At 39.0% G+C, this 15,342-nt stretch overlaps 1 long non-coding RNA gene across 2 annotated transcripts; it reads left to right on the top strand.

Annotated features, from left to right (window-relative positions):
* Nucleotides 1-3,964: 3,964 nt before the first annotated feature.
* On the top strand, nucleotides 3,965-9,340 carry LOC145468956 (uncharacterized). 2 transcript variants are annotated; one of them, XR_014042255.1, is made up of 4 exons: nucleotides 3,965-4,013; nucleotides 4,132-4,221; nucleotides 6,744-6,885; nucleotides 9,222-9,340. It is a non-coding gene; the product is annotated as an uncharacterized LOC145468956 (long non-coding RNA). The 2 variants fall into 2 exon arrangements; XR_014042258.1 differs by lacking the exon at nucleotides 6,744-6,885.
* Nucleotides 9,341-15,342: the final 6,002 nt, after the last annotated feature.

Here is a 15,342-nt window from a genome sequence, read left to right as displayed (position 1 = left end):
AAATAGCGCCCTTTTTTTGGTAATTAGAATGGGCTATATAACGTAAATACTGCTTCGATCGTTTGTGTACTAATCACTTGTGCAGAAATAGGTTTGTGTTTAGTAGATTTTGGTTAATTACTTAATTTCCTTTATATAGTAAGTTTACCATAAGTTGTAACTATATCAAGAGGGACCACGAATTACTAACAGTACGTCGTATGTTTCAGCTATTTGTAGTTTACTTAAGTTCAAGAGCAGATGATAGGAATAAATTTTATCAGTGATAAAGACAATTTAGTTTTGTTCTTTTGTGCTAGGAAACTAAGCTGCAAATGATTGAAGCTTAAATCAGTTATCTTATCTAAAAGGAGCGTAGCGGTACCTTTGTAGCTATAAATTTGATCATGCCTTATCCTGATATATTGTCCCTGTGCCTGCAGACTAAGAAACTAGAAGGGCTTTGAAGAATTTGGAAAAGGCCAAAAGGCCGTTTAAGGTTTGGCACGTTACCCATAAGCTGATAGATGCAGAGAAGAGAAAGTAAGAGAAGTTTCTCTAAAGAAGAAGACAAGGAGAAGACACAATTATTCCAGTCTTTCTTTCAAATATAAAGTTATCTAAATAAAGTAGAATTTGGCATTTACATACGTAAATATATCTACATACATACTTTATTCGTCTCAAAGGGGCTTTTCGGAATAATGATAGGAACTATTAAAAAATTAAGTTAATTAAAAAATTCTATGTACAACTCAATTAATTGATTAATGAATTAATTAATGAATAGGTAACTAATTAACAGTTAATCACTTATGTATATGTAAATTGAACTAATAGGATAGACTTAGCAAAAGAAAAAAAAAACAATTAAGTCTAAAAATTTGAAATTATTGTCCCGCGCTCTTGATGAAGTAAACCACACTTCCGCTGTCTTCTGGTTTCCACAGCATGAAGCAAGTGTGGGCTATTGAACAAGCTTGTTATGTCAAGCTAGATGGCTGGATTTGAACAAGTTTAGTTATCTTTTTTTTTTTTTTTTACTACGGTTGCGAGGTCCATAAACACGCAAAAAAAGAAAGAGACCAATATCCAGTGATCTCCACCGAACAAGGTTTGTCACTATATTATATGGAAACTGGAACGCATTTTTCTTGCGGTACGCAGCGGGTAATCCCGAGCGGGTAAAATAGCGCCATCTTGCCCGCTCGGGTAGCCTATCACAGCGCAAAATTTGGCTTAACTTGCCCGCTCGGGAAGCTAGCCATACAACAATCAGAATTATTACCACTTCACCCACTCGATGGGATGCTAGTTCATGAGCTACTAGTTTGTGCTAGTCCTTCCCTATCAAGGCTTTTTCCTGGTGGCCTTATCATTTCCCGATACCATTATTCTGCCTTGATGGAGAGAGGGAATGGAAGAGTTGAGTGTGCAAGAACACAACGCGATACCCAGGGCTATTGAAGTTATTGGTTAGGGCGCCGGACTTGAAATGCGGAGGCTGCGGATTCAAGTCCTGCTCTGATCACTTAGCTGGAGTTGTTTCTGAGTAGACCCTCGATCACTGAAGTCCTCGGTGAACCTTGTAAATAGACAACTGATCTGTTTTCCTAATAGGTTTAGTTGACATATATTTGTTTCTTTCAGTTTAAGTGGCATGCCCGCGAATTAACTCGCTAGGTGTAGCTAAGCGCAGTTGACTACTATAAGCAATAACATTTGAACATTTTGGACAAACCCAGGCTGCTCAATCTGCCTTCCAACGCGCTAAATAAAATATGCAAACAAACATTTCAAGTTACTTCACACAACAAGCTATCCACTGACCAGTATCACGTGGCCATATCGCGGGTTCAGGCTTAGAGCTCATCGAGGTTGCGTGTTTTTTTTTGAAGTTGACCGCTGACCAGTTACAAGTTTCTAATTGAATCACGGGCTCAAGTCAGGTTAGTTTTGGGGGGAGAAGGAGGAGGGAGTACTCGCAAAGGCGAAATTTCGGAGCAAATTAACCCCTGGCGCCTGGTCGACTTTTCTTCTGACATATTTCTCGCACAATCGTCTCTTGGAAAGTCCCTGATATGTTGCATACGTAATTTCTACAATCTTGGTTAGGTTTGTGGGGTATAGCTTGTTATACTGGAAAAAAATAGCAAAACCACACGCTGAACAATTACATGCCCACAATTGATCATTTTTTGAATTTCTGATCCGAGAAAAAGTAATTCTCTTTTTCCTTTATATATATATATATATCTTATTAGATGTTTTGGTGTGTAGTATCGCTGTATATCTTTACGAGTTGTGCCGTATTTTGACGAGCCCGTAGGGCGATTCAAAATACAAACAACGAGTGAAAATATAAAGCGATACTACACACCAAAACGTCTAATAAGAAATTTATTATCCAACTGCTGTAGTCAATAAATGTATCAATGAAAGAGGGAGAATGTGATAGTTTTGCGCGCGCGCGCCGACCTGTGCGCCAAACAGATTTTCTACTGTACTATATCGCTGTATATTTGTACTTTTATTTGGACAGTATTCGCTGCAGTTCGATAATAAGGTCAGTTATTGCAATCAGAAGCGCCGCTTTTAGGCCTGGCTAAATCTATATATTATGTTACAGGACATGATTTGGTGTAACCATTAGAGCTGAGCATGATCACCGCGAATAAAAATAACTGGGGAATTTTGAAAGGAGTGTCTAATCAGCACTGGTCGCGGGTCGCGGGTACACAGCGCGGGTCACGGGTAAGCCGTGCTGGTCGCGGGTAATCAGCGCGGGTCACGCAAAAAAAATAATCATAAACAAAAAAACCTGAAATAAACTTTTTGATAGACCAATAAAGGACGATCGTTGGTAGACCTATCTTCAATGATATTTTTAAAACACCTGTTCCGACCCATTGTTTATAAATTAAATGACCGGTGTGGTAATCCTGATAGGCCGTCATTTGATTTTAAGACCAGTATAAGTTTAAAGAAAAATTCGCACCTAGTGGCAAGAACTGAAAAACCATGTCTTGAGTCAAGAAATTGTTTTTTTCGACGAGAAGGTAAAGAGATGCAAAGGTTTGGTTTTATCGACTGCTAGCGTCTGTCATCCCCTTCTCAGAAGAAATATACCTTTCGCCACATCGGAATGTGAAAATGAAGACTCTAGCTACTCTTGCACTGTCGAGCTTTTTTGGAACAACTTTAACGAACTTCTAAAGAAGGAAAGTCGAAATGAGAAGTATTTCTTTTATCCTCGTGGGTAGGTTACCGACTTGGCGGGGTCAAATATGGAGGGTTTGCGACAATCACATGGTAAAAAATCACACATGCTGGGACGCAAGTTGCACTGTGGGACTTCCAAAACAAAGGCAGATCAAGGTGGACTGGTACGAGTTGCTTTGTTTTGGAAGTCCCACTGTGCAACTTACGTCCCAGCATGTGTGGTTTTGTACCATGTGACCGGATGATGAAAAGGGCGTATTGGTCCCCACGCCCTGGAATTTCTTTTCAAAGATTGTCAGAACCGGGAGGCTCGAAAGTTAAGAGAAGAAGACGTTTTGAAGAACTGTGCAATCGTCTTTTAGAGGCTGAAAGCCCGGTTTCATACAACAAGACCAAGGAAGAGTCAGAGAATATCGTACGTATTTTGAACGGGCTTGTATAGCTCTTAGACGTGACGTGTGTAAATAAAGTATTGCATTGCATTGCATTGCATTACAATGTATTGTATTGTGTTGTATTGCGTTGAAGAGGACAACGATCGAAAGTATTTACACAGGGGTCAAATAGTGGCACAAAAGAAGAAACTATATATTTCGAGCATTTGTACCGTTGCTAAGTACATGTACTTAAAAAATGAAACCAGCATGCACTTTCATTATCCATGGCCACTCGCAAAGATGACTGGGCCAATCAAAGAGTAGCAAGACTAGGAGTCGTTTCGTGTTTTCTTACACGAATGTTACCCAGTGATCTTTGCGAGTGTAGTTCGTCTGCGCCATTTTTGCACGTGTACAAGAAAAATAATGGAAAATGTGAGTTTATCGTAATTTCAAAAGTTTTTTCTTTGTCTCTAAACAGCTTGAACCAGTAACATTACTTGATCTGGGTCATAAGCTAACTTTTTTAACTTTTTTTGCTTGTCGGAACCAGGAGGTGGAATGTGGAGACGTGTTTGTTAACCTCCGAGGCCTGTCCATGTCCCTGGACGAATTTACATGCCCGGGGTACATGTAAGCTGAGGTAAGCGCGCTTGTAAATTGTTTTGCGTTGTGATGACCTTACAGTCTGACTAGATAAATACTTGACTAGGTAATAAGATAGGACATAAACGTTGCATGTGTACGTGTATCGACCAGAGTTTATTCTGCTTTTAAGACGCACATAAACTGAGAAACATGTTGCGCAATATTTCTAGGGGTCATTCGATTTAATATCCGCACCCCTTCCCCCTTATTGAGGAGCTTTGAATTTACTCCCTCAGAAAAGTTAACCGTTCACCCCTCCCTACCCCTCCCCCGCCCCCCCCCCCACCCCAAGAAAGGAAGATCAAAGTGCCAACACGCTTTCCCCTTCAGAATTTATTAGAGGATCAAAGGTACCAACACAGTTGCCCCTTGAGAAACGGCTTTTCGGCTATTCCAATTTTTATCCACTCCCACACTGTTGACAAAATTTTCGAAAGGGTAGAAGGGAAGGTCAAAATTTCTTAAGGTCACAGTCCATAGACAAAATTTTCTGAGGGGTATAAGGAATCGAAAAGGTCACAAAGACACTTTTGAGATTTTCTGAGGGTCAGTATTGGGAAGATCTAAAATTTCTAGACAGTCGCAAGGTTACCTTGCATATTTTTTTCTGAGGGGTCTTGAAATAATTGTGTCAGCACTTTGATCTTTTTCTTAGGGGTTGGCAGTCAAATGACCTCATCAATAGGGGGAGTGTGGATATTGAATGGAATGGCCCTTTAAAGACTCCTCCCCTCTCCTACAGATTTTCTAGCACCTCAATTGGGGGAGCAGTGCAGATAAAACATGGAATAGCCCTATGAGTATCCTTATTCAAGGTGGATTCTTAATTTTCAGATAAATTAGCAAAGGAAAATTGAAAAAAGAAGGCACTCTCTTTTCGACAGAAGTTTGTAAATTATATTTTGTGCACAAATGTCCAATGTGTAGTTCTAAAAAATATCCATACCCCCACCATGGAGGGCATTTCATGTAAGCCCCCCCATCCCCCTCTGGAATTTCCACAAGTATTATGTACACCCCCTATACCCCCTGGAAAAAAATAGTTTTTGCAAGAAAGTGTGTTATGCTCCAAACACTTGGCTGTCTGCATTACACATCAGTGCTGTTTATTCTTGATCGATTTTAACATAATATAACTGAAGATACACACAAAGAAAACAGACAGATTACCTTCCTGTACGACTAAGTCCCTTTGTAAATGTGGGACAATTCCCGTTGAAGGACTGATAAGATGAGTGTGGATGAAACTGACACCATACTTTTATTGTGAACACGATCGTTAACACACTCGTGACGAAAGCCAATTTTACAGCAAAATTACATCCAAATGGTCAGAGATAAACAAGAATAAGAAATTCTCAAGTTTGTGAAATCGTAACATCATTTCTTCCTTTATAAAGAAACTCATTTTCATGGAAGAAACGACAGCGTCCAAGAACAATGTGTAAACAAACCAGGCTAGTCACCAGTGCTTTTCAGTCCACATGGTGACTTCCTGTAGACTGGTAGCAAGTAATGCATTTGTTAGCTTCCAAAGTGATTTTTGAAGAAAGAAAATTTATTTCAAATATAATGCGATTCAAATACAGTGGAACCCCGCTCTACGGACACCCGCTTAATACAGACACCCTGATATTACGGACAGTTTCGTTTTCCCCGACAAAAAGCTCATATATTTTTTCTAAAATTAACCCGCTTATTACGGACACCTGTTAATATGGACAACGGACACTTTTCTGTGTCCTGAGCGACAAACTCTTATACATCGTCAACCCCGCTTTACGGACACTGTTTGTATCTGTGCATTGTCTATTGTCATTGTCATGATTATGTGCTAATTAGAGATTTTGTACCCTGGTCAAATTATGACAGATTTCCGCGGGTTAATACAATTTTATTACTAAATGAAACAGTGTCAAAATAGCATGATGCATTTGACCAGTTCTTTCTTCCGGTGCATTACCCAGTCTGCAGTCCTTATTTAAAGTTTTATTTTAGTCCGAGAGTGATACAGTTAATGATTTGTAATTTACAGTACAATTAAAACGTTTTGTTGCCGTACCAGTGTCGGCCTTAGTGTTTGTATCGATAAAACATGTGTCCGTGACTTTTTTCCGAGGACCCCGGTTAATACGGACACCCCGTTAATACGGACATTTTGGCATGTCCCCTTGGTGTCCGTATTAACGGAGTTCCACTGTACAAGTATTGAAGCTACTATTTTTCAGGTGAAAGATCTACTTGGTAGGTAAGGAAGGATTTTTGAACAGCTAGGTTGATACTTGAATCCATATTGAATTGAAGGGCATCTGGAAACCAAATTGACCATCCCACCCCTCTCCCCTCCAGAATTTCCTGGGTCTTTGACCCCTCATCCCTGGGGAATTTCCAATTTCCTCCATTGTGGGGGTATGGGTATTTTCTGGAACCACACAATATGTTGAATGAGCTTATATTTTAAATAATTTGTTTCATGCTTAGAAGCTTATCTTCTGCATTTCCAATGACCTTCTATAGGCTTGGTATGGATATTTTCTGGGACACTGTGCATTCATGTTTTTGGCTTATATTTTGATGAATTATTGGTTCATTAGTTAGAGTGACTTTATTGAGTTATGGATGCATGTTGGAGTTTGAAGAGGACAAGATCTAGGAAGGGGTAAGAGTTATTCAAGCCATACTCAAGAGAATCATACATTTTTGCTGTGTTTGCCCCCAAGGCAAGATGGTATCAGAAATTATGAAAAGGGTCTATTTCAGCTTTTCTAGTGCTCTCCAAACTCTCAAGTGCACCAATAACGTAATAGAGCCATGCTAAATATGAACCAATAAGCAGTAGAGTTTGGAATGAAATATAAAAAGAGACTGGAAATAAGCAAGAAATAACTTTCATGCGAGATTATGAAATCAAAATTCTCTTGTACATTGTATGCATACAAGTGGTAAATTAAACAAACTCTACTCTATTGTAATCTTTGACAATGGTTTGTGGTGCTAGAAAACCCCCACCAAAAAAACCTTCCCTACCTTTATGTATACACTGTATGTGAGAGGATGGCAGTGACATACAGTTTAAGTTTATGGCAGCCATAAACTGATGCTAATGAGACCTGAGAGACAATATCTCAAAGTCAGGCACAAACATTCTGCATTGTAACACTTTATTTCAGAGACATGTAACACTATGAACCTCGTGTCATGCTCATAAGTAAATCCCAGTAACATAGGTAACATGCCACCAATTCCTGATCTCAAAGTCCATCAGGGATTCCCAGTTGAAAACAATCACCCCCTTTGGATATCACAACAAACCTTTCATTTCCTAAGTAAAGCCACTGTTATCTACATCTGTAAAAGACAGTGTATCAATGGTTCCAGTCATGTCTCTCACATGTCCACCTCATGCCCCTGACCTCTAGTCAAGCACACGCTCCTTGTTGTATTCAGTCTTCTCGTTTGTGCCGATCCTTCGCCACTGATTTTTCTTTTACCCTCCCACCCTCCCATGACTGGGACCCTTGCTCTACACATCTGAACCCCTGATACTATGCTTTAGGACCATCTTCAAGCGAATAAACAAATCATTTAGATCTATAGAAATGTTCACCATGAATAAGGCTAGTAATCTGTCTTTCCCAGAAAAAAAAAAAAAAATGGGGGCAAGCTTTGACACTACAATTCAGAATGTCGTGTATAGATACTGAACATTACTATTCCGCTACTTTAAGAAAAACATTTATCCATATATACTTATGATATCATTTGCTTAGTATAAAATAATAATAATAATAATAATTATACCATTAATGGCTATAGGCTAGGGTTATCTGTCTCCTAGCAAGCCTTAGACCTTGTCATTCAGGGTGCAATGAACAGAGACTGTATTTTGGTGACTTTCTGTTGTTTGCTATTAAAGGACGGTGGCAGGGAAGTGCACCCATTAGCTGCACTTTACCCCACAGTAAGGCTCTAGCCCACTGGAGACAGGTTCGGAGAAATTACCTATTCCAAGGTGGCTACCCCCGGTACCACCTGATCTGTACTCCCCCCAGGAGGGGCTCCTCCTCCTGGTTCCCTCAGTCCCCCGGGACCGTGGGATATGGGCCTCACCCCTGGAGGCAGGTCTGGAACTTTTATTCCAGGGTGGTTACCCCCGGTACCACCCGATCTGTACTCCCCCAGGAGGGCCCCCTTCCTGGGCCCCTACTCCCCAGTCGTCCTTCCCTGCCACCCAAATTTTACCCACAGCCAGTGTGTTATTTCCTAAATGTAGTATCGTTAGTGGAATTCAGACCAAGCCTGGAAAGAGGATCATTAATGTAAATATATGACTGTGCTTCTGTGTTGGGAGCATGCTCCCTTTAAATTTTCTTACATCAGTACGTGTAAACTGTTTGAAATGCAAAGTTTGTATGCAGTTTTATTATATGGCTGTGTCTCACAAGGACTGGGAACTACCAAATTCACAAATTTGATTGGCTGAATCGATATTGAAAGCAGTCTAGATTTTCCCATCTAGACTGGCATCTAGACCAGTTACATTTTGTGGAGAAAAAGTTGCAAACTAAAATGCAAAACTATTGACTACTTTCTTCCAACAATATTTATTTATGAAGGTACCAAAAAGACTGATGAGAAAAAAGTAAAGAGGACGAGCAAACTTTGGCATAATTATTTCAAGTTCAGCTCATCGCCGTTCACAAGCAAACTGTCAGCTAGTACAAACCAGTTACATGTACATTAATCAAATTAATTTTTCTCATTTGCCATATAATAAATATCTTATTAACTGAGCTTAGTCGGTCCGTATGAGAGAATCCTGACCTCGGTCGTGTGTACAGACCTCACTGCATTCAGTCTATACTCACGACCTCGGTCAAGATTCTCCTATACAGACCTCCTGCTCCTGCTGCTTAATAAGAGTTAAGGAAAGTGTTGAAGAGATGTTGTATTGGTTTCAATGAACTAAACACGGATATTAATCTTGTTTTCCAGATGAGATTTTAACAGAAAACCAAGTGGTTCGTGGCCTTTACAGTTAGTGTGTAGTGCTTAGTTATCCAGGTAAGCAAAGTGATGAAAAATTCTTGATTAATTTCAGTGTTCAGCCAGAAAATTTTGAGGGGCAAAGTAACCCCTGAAGATCTTTTTTGGGGGCTAATTTTTTCGGAAAGGGGCCAAATAAATTGAAAGCTATCAACCCTCCAAGTTTATTGGAATGATTGATGATCAAATGAAAATGAAAATTAAGAAAAAAAAAGTCACTTCACAAAACACAGAAATATTTGTGTATATCATTTATAATTCACACAACAGGAGCAGTGCAAATGACACAGATTATACCAAGTTAAAATAAGCCTCATTCGCAGCTGAATGGCAGAAAGTTTTCCGATGTTTATCAAGGCGGCATCAAATTCTTGCTGAGACCATAAAGTGAACACTATTTTTACCTTATCACTTATGATCTTTTTTAAATGTTCAACCTTGTTTTCTGCTTGAATAAGCAAATGATATAACACTTCATCTGAAAATTAAAGACTGTATTGAAATGGACGGAAAGTTCACGCTCAAATTGTTTGTCGTTTTGAATTTAAGGTTACAGTATACCTTGGGGTCGGCAATTTTCTTCAAATTTGGATTTTTGGGCCAAAGTAGTGGTCGAAGAATAATCTCTAATTTCTGAAAAAAAAAATTGAAAAAGGCTAAATAGTGGCAGAGAAATGGCGGTTTTACGTTTTCACCGGAAGTAAAAGTTTACCTCTTGATTGACAGCCCTATGGTGCGTATGCAATCAACCGAGACGATTTTCGCGGGAATTACCTGTATGCATGTCATGAATTGACTACTCAGTTGCTCAGCATTGTTGTTCTGACTACCCAGCATTTTTGGTATTAGGTGTAACTCTATTAAGTTATAAGTAAACATAGACCACGTTAAAACCATGGACCAGTTCAAAAAAGCGGAAACAGTGAAGAACGAATGAAAATACGTCAATTAGTGAAGAAGCGAAAGTTCACCACATGGATGAAGCTATAGCTATTGTATAAGGCGGGCAAAATATTCGTGGTAAGAGTAAAGAAAGGTTCTGTAAAAATTTCGGAACTTGACAGCAATAACAGGGATGTTGACAGAGACTCTTCTGATGAGTCCAATATCGACGAATTGCCAGAATCATGGAGACCATTTGAAATATCCATGCAGAGTTGACCACACACAGTTGCTTCCCGCACTTCCTCTTGTTTGTTTCTTTGCTCAGCCACTCTAGCGTTCGTATCCTTTTTAGTCTTTCCCATTTAGCGCGACCAGCTTCAAGAAAAACCCAGCTACAGAAAAATTATCTCTCTGCCTTCGGCACCTTGAGTGCATTGCAAAACACAAGAACTTTTTGAGATTCATGCGTAAATCTCACCAGGAGGTTAATGTTATCTGAGAACCCAGTTGAAGGCGCTTGTGGGCAGAGTTTGTTTGCGAAGCAGAAGATTTTTCTTAGAGCTGTTTTCTCGAATAAATTTTTTCTCTTGAAGCAGACACTTTAAAGAGATATAACTCAGAGGGAATTTGTTCAATTACCCTCAAATTTGGACAGTAGCTAGTTTAACATATAAACTACAAAAGCGTGTCTGGGAATTGTTAATTTCAAAATACCTTTTCTTTGAGAGCGATTTTTGTACGATCACTCCACAATTTTTTAATCCTATTTCGAAAATGTTCTGTAACTTTTTACTGCAATTGAATATGCCAAAATGCAGACACGTTTTTTAAGCGCTTTGGGCCCTGAAACCGAGGAAAAAATTAAATTGGCGAAAAACGTAATTCGCTTTGACTTGCAGCTTTCGAAAGGTGATTCGAGCGCTTGCATTCAGTGGTCGTGAAAAATTCGGCAATTCATTTTATTTCAAAATTCTTGGTATAGTTTGATAGCCAGCTCTATAAGCTTTAATTTGGTATAGGGGTTTAGGTATCTACATCTTAAATTGCACGCGCTACATCGCTTACACGCAAGACACCCCTGAAGGTATACTGTAACCTTAATATGCGAACTGCAGAACGCGAATACTCAACGCGAAAATACTGTCACAAGTTTTAGGGCAATCACTAAGACGGATATTTTTTATTGATGAAATCTTTGACAATTTAAAAATAAACCCAGGTTCATTCACACAAGTGAAATTTATTAACAACTGCGAGCAGCTTTTCATCACAGTTTTTCTTATTTATAGAATCCCCCGTGCTTGTGTTATCAAGTTTGCTGTGAAGTCAAGTATTTTAGTGTCCACTGAAACAAAATACGTTTATCAAATACATCTGGATGTTTCTCAAATATATTGTGGATCCTGTCACCGTCGAGCTTTCCAAGCTTTTGCAATTCCTCTTCTTTTTGATGGCAAATGACCGGATTGTGTGCGTTGTCTCGCGCTTCAGGTAAAATTGTCACGTGCCAAAGTTCAGTCGAGTGGAACGAATTTCGTCGCATCCCAAGCTCAACTGAATGCAATTCCTTGATCTTTGTTTACCGTGTAACATTTCATTTTTTTCAGTCTCCATTTCTGTTGGTTAAAATTCCACAACAACTAGCTTTGCAAAGTGAATTCTTAATGCTCAGAACGTTTTTCTTTTCGCTCCGGATGATAGTCCGCTCTAGCTCATAACACATAGGTCACGTTAATTTCAGTCGCCGAGCTGGCGACTTGCGTTCTAATTTAGTTGCCAGCTCCAAAATTCTAGTCGCCATGGTGACTAAAATGGTCGCAACTTGGAGGGTTGGCTATATGTACAGAGGGAAAAAATGCATTGGGGTACCAATCAGACACTAGTATGAAGGATTCATGCATTACAAGAGAACAATCCATAGGCATATATGACATAGTCAAAGATCAAGGGTTTGCAATGCATTATAGGGTGATTTCAAGCTTGGTCAGCCATTTGGAAGTTTTCCGATTTGGGAGAATCAATACAGCAAAGCAAAAGGATGGACTGACTTCGTTTCTTATGTTGAATGTTGTAGAAGCAAAGATCTTTCAATATAATGTTCTAGAAGGATATAATGTGTGACAAAATGTGACCCTCCACAGGAAAACAGGAAAAAAGGTGATGACTTGGGCACATTATTTTAACACGCTAGACAAAAGAAAATTCCTTTAACACACTAGCAGCGTGTCAAAATGCAGGGCTCATTAAAATTTTCTTTTGTTTCATAGCATATGGTAAAGACAAAGGAGCATGTTCATTCTAACAAAGAAGTGTGCCAAAATTACAGAAACAAAGCTGCGAGTTAAATGTCATGCCAGCAAGTGAAATGGCACGCCATGTTGAAATGCACAGTCCATTATGAGTGTACGGTCAAATATTCTTTTGTTTTAAAAGGCATGCAAACGTCAGTCTTTTCAACTCTCCTGTGCATGGGCAATGGAGTTTATTTAGTAACAATTCCCTGAACAAAGCTACCTTTGTTTGGTCCATTGAACTTATATTGAACTGGTACACAGTGTTTTTCTTAAAGAGTGTTTTTACAGCTTTTGCTCTGATACAGATTTCATACAATTAAAACACCATGATAGCAAAAGAAAATAGAACTGCACTTCTTTTCAGCGAACCCCGTCTGCGGGAATTTTTAGACAGAATTAAATGAAAATTAAAATTATCGGAAATATCTTTTCCTTTGTGTTTCAACTTACGAAAAGTCAGAATTTCTTACCATTGACATTGTTTTATGGAAATTATTTCACATCTCTTTTTTTCATACAAAGTAACCTGTCAGTGACTTGTCTAACAGTAACAGCTGAAGATGGCAATTTACTGAAGCGTGTCACAGCATGGGAATCTGTCAAAAACCAAATTTAAGGATCTGTCCTAGAGATATTAAAGTATACAGTCAATTAATTCTGAACTGAATATAGATATTCCAAGACATGTTTTTTTCTCGTATGGTTTAACGGTTTTGCTAGATCAAAACGAACTAACGTAATATCTTACTTTATCAGAGATGGCATGCAGTAATAAAAGGAAGAAATGATGCCCAAAATAATACAGGATATTTCAGATTGAATCTATCAATGAGATAAAGGTTTTAATCGTCTCGAGAGTCAAACCATATCACAGCTCTTTTTGTCGATAACAGTTTATTGCTCTCTTTGGATTTTTAGAAAAGAGCATTAATCTCACAAACATATTCATCACCAGCCATTAGAGGAAACAATGGTATTATCTTGCTATGAGGATCAAATTCTATCAACGGTCATTCGACTTCTCCCTACATACCCCAAAAAACTGAAAATAGAGTGCCGCCAGTTTATTAGCTTTTGCAAACCCTCTTTCAATAAAATCATTACTGCCATGATTGTAGTTAATTTTCTTTCCTATGAATTTTGTCATCTGCAATTTTCTATCCACATTTTATCATCTGCATTACATGTAAATTATCTGCATCTTATCATTCACATTTCATCATCTGCTTTTTTCCATCAGCATTTTGTCATCTGCATTTTGTCATCCGCATTTTGCCATCCACATTATGTCATCTGCATTTTTTCATCCGCAATTTTCCATCTGCCATCCTCCATCTGCTGCCATCTGGTCCACACTTTACAGAGACCCCACCGCTGGTGACTTACATTTCAAGTTAGCCACCAGCTTCAAAATTCTAGTGGCCATGATGGCAACTAAAATGGCTGCGAATTGGAGGGTTTTATAGTATTATTCAGTTTTGTTTTTACAGAACTGTTGGTCTTGTTTGATTTTGTGAACCTTCACATAATTTGATCAATATGGATACTGTTGCTGCATACTTAAACCGCTTTACCTCATATCCTTGTCATTGCTTATGGATATTTCAGAGTTATCAACTGTTCACAACAATGCTATTCGACTCGTTAAAAATTCTTTTTATACTTAGCTCTTATTAACCGAGCAGGTGGTCTGTATGAGAGAATCTTGACCAAGGTTGTGAGTACAGACCAAATGCAGTGAGGTCTGTGCACACAACTGAGGTCAAGATTTAGCTCTTATTAACCGAGCAAGAGGTTTGTATGGGAGAATCTTGACCGAGGTGGTGAGTACACACTGAACACAGTGAGGTCTGTACACACGACTGAGGTCAAGATTCTCCCATACAGACCGACTAAGCTCGGTTAATAAGATGTTTATTATATGGCGCAAACAAGAATAATTTAACTCGTTTAATGTAACTGGTTTGTACTAACTGCCATTTTGCTTGCGAATGGCGATGAGCTGAATTTAATTCTGCTAGTTTGCTCGTCCTCTTTACTTTTTTTTCTCATCAGGCTTTTTGGCGCTTCCATAAATAAATATTGTTAGAAGAAAGTAGTCAATGTTTTTGCATTTTAGTTTGCAACTTATTCACTGCAAAACATAACTGGTCCAGATGCTGGTCTAGACGGGAAAATCTAGACGGCTTTCAATATCAATTTCAGCCAATCAAATTTGGGAGTTCGGTAGTTCCCAGTCCTTGTGAGGTACAGCCATGTAATAACAGAAGTGGTCGCTTAGACTGATTACCGGTAGCTACACTGACTGTCACACAGGCTGACAGCTGACTGGTTGACTGGTTGAATGTTTGACTGGTTGACTGATGGACTGACAGACTCACTGACTGATGAATTCTTTAACTGACTGACTGCCTAACTATTAAACTGACTGACGGGCAAATGGACTGACTAAAATAATGATTGACTGTCTGTGACTGACAGACAGGCTGATCTGACTGACTGACTGAATACTCTCTGACTGACTGACTGCCTGCCTGCCAGGGACTGGTGATCAATTTGTCTAATTAATAATTATTAATTAACTGACTGACCGACTGACTGACTGCCTTGCCTGCCTGGAACTGGTGATTGACTGACTGCCTGACTGACTGCCTGACTGGGTGCTTAATTTTCTGGTTGATTGAGTGACTGATTGACTGATTGACTGATTGACTGATTGACTGATTGACTGATTGACTGATTGACTGATTGACTGGCTGATTGATTCTCCGATTGATTGATTAACTGAGATACCATCTTGCAGATGGACAGATGTTCTGACTGAGTGTTGAAGACCAAATTTTGAACCTTTTGTTATCATACTGACTGAGTGATCGATTAACAGAAATAGG

The sequence above is a fragment of the Orbicella franksi genome, chromosome 2 (genome assembly GCF_964199315.1).
Source record: "Orbicella franksi chromosome 2, jaOrbFran1.1, whole genome shotgun sequence".
Lineage (NCBI taxonomy): Eukaryota > Metazoa > Cnidaria > Anthozoa > Scleractinia > Merulinidae > Orbicella > Orbicella franksi.
Note: the sequence above shows the minus strand (reverse complement) of the source record. Positions and strands in the feature narration are given on the sequence as shown.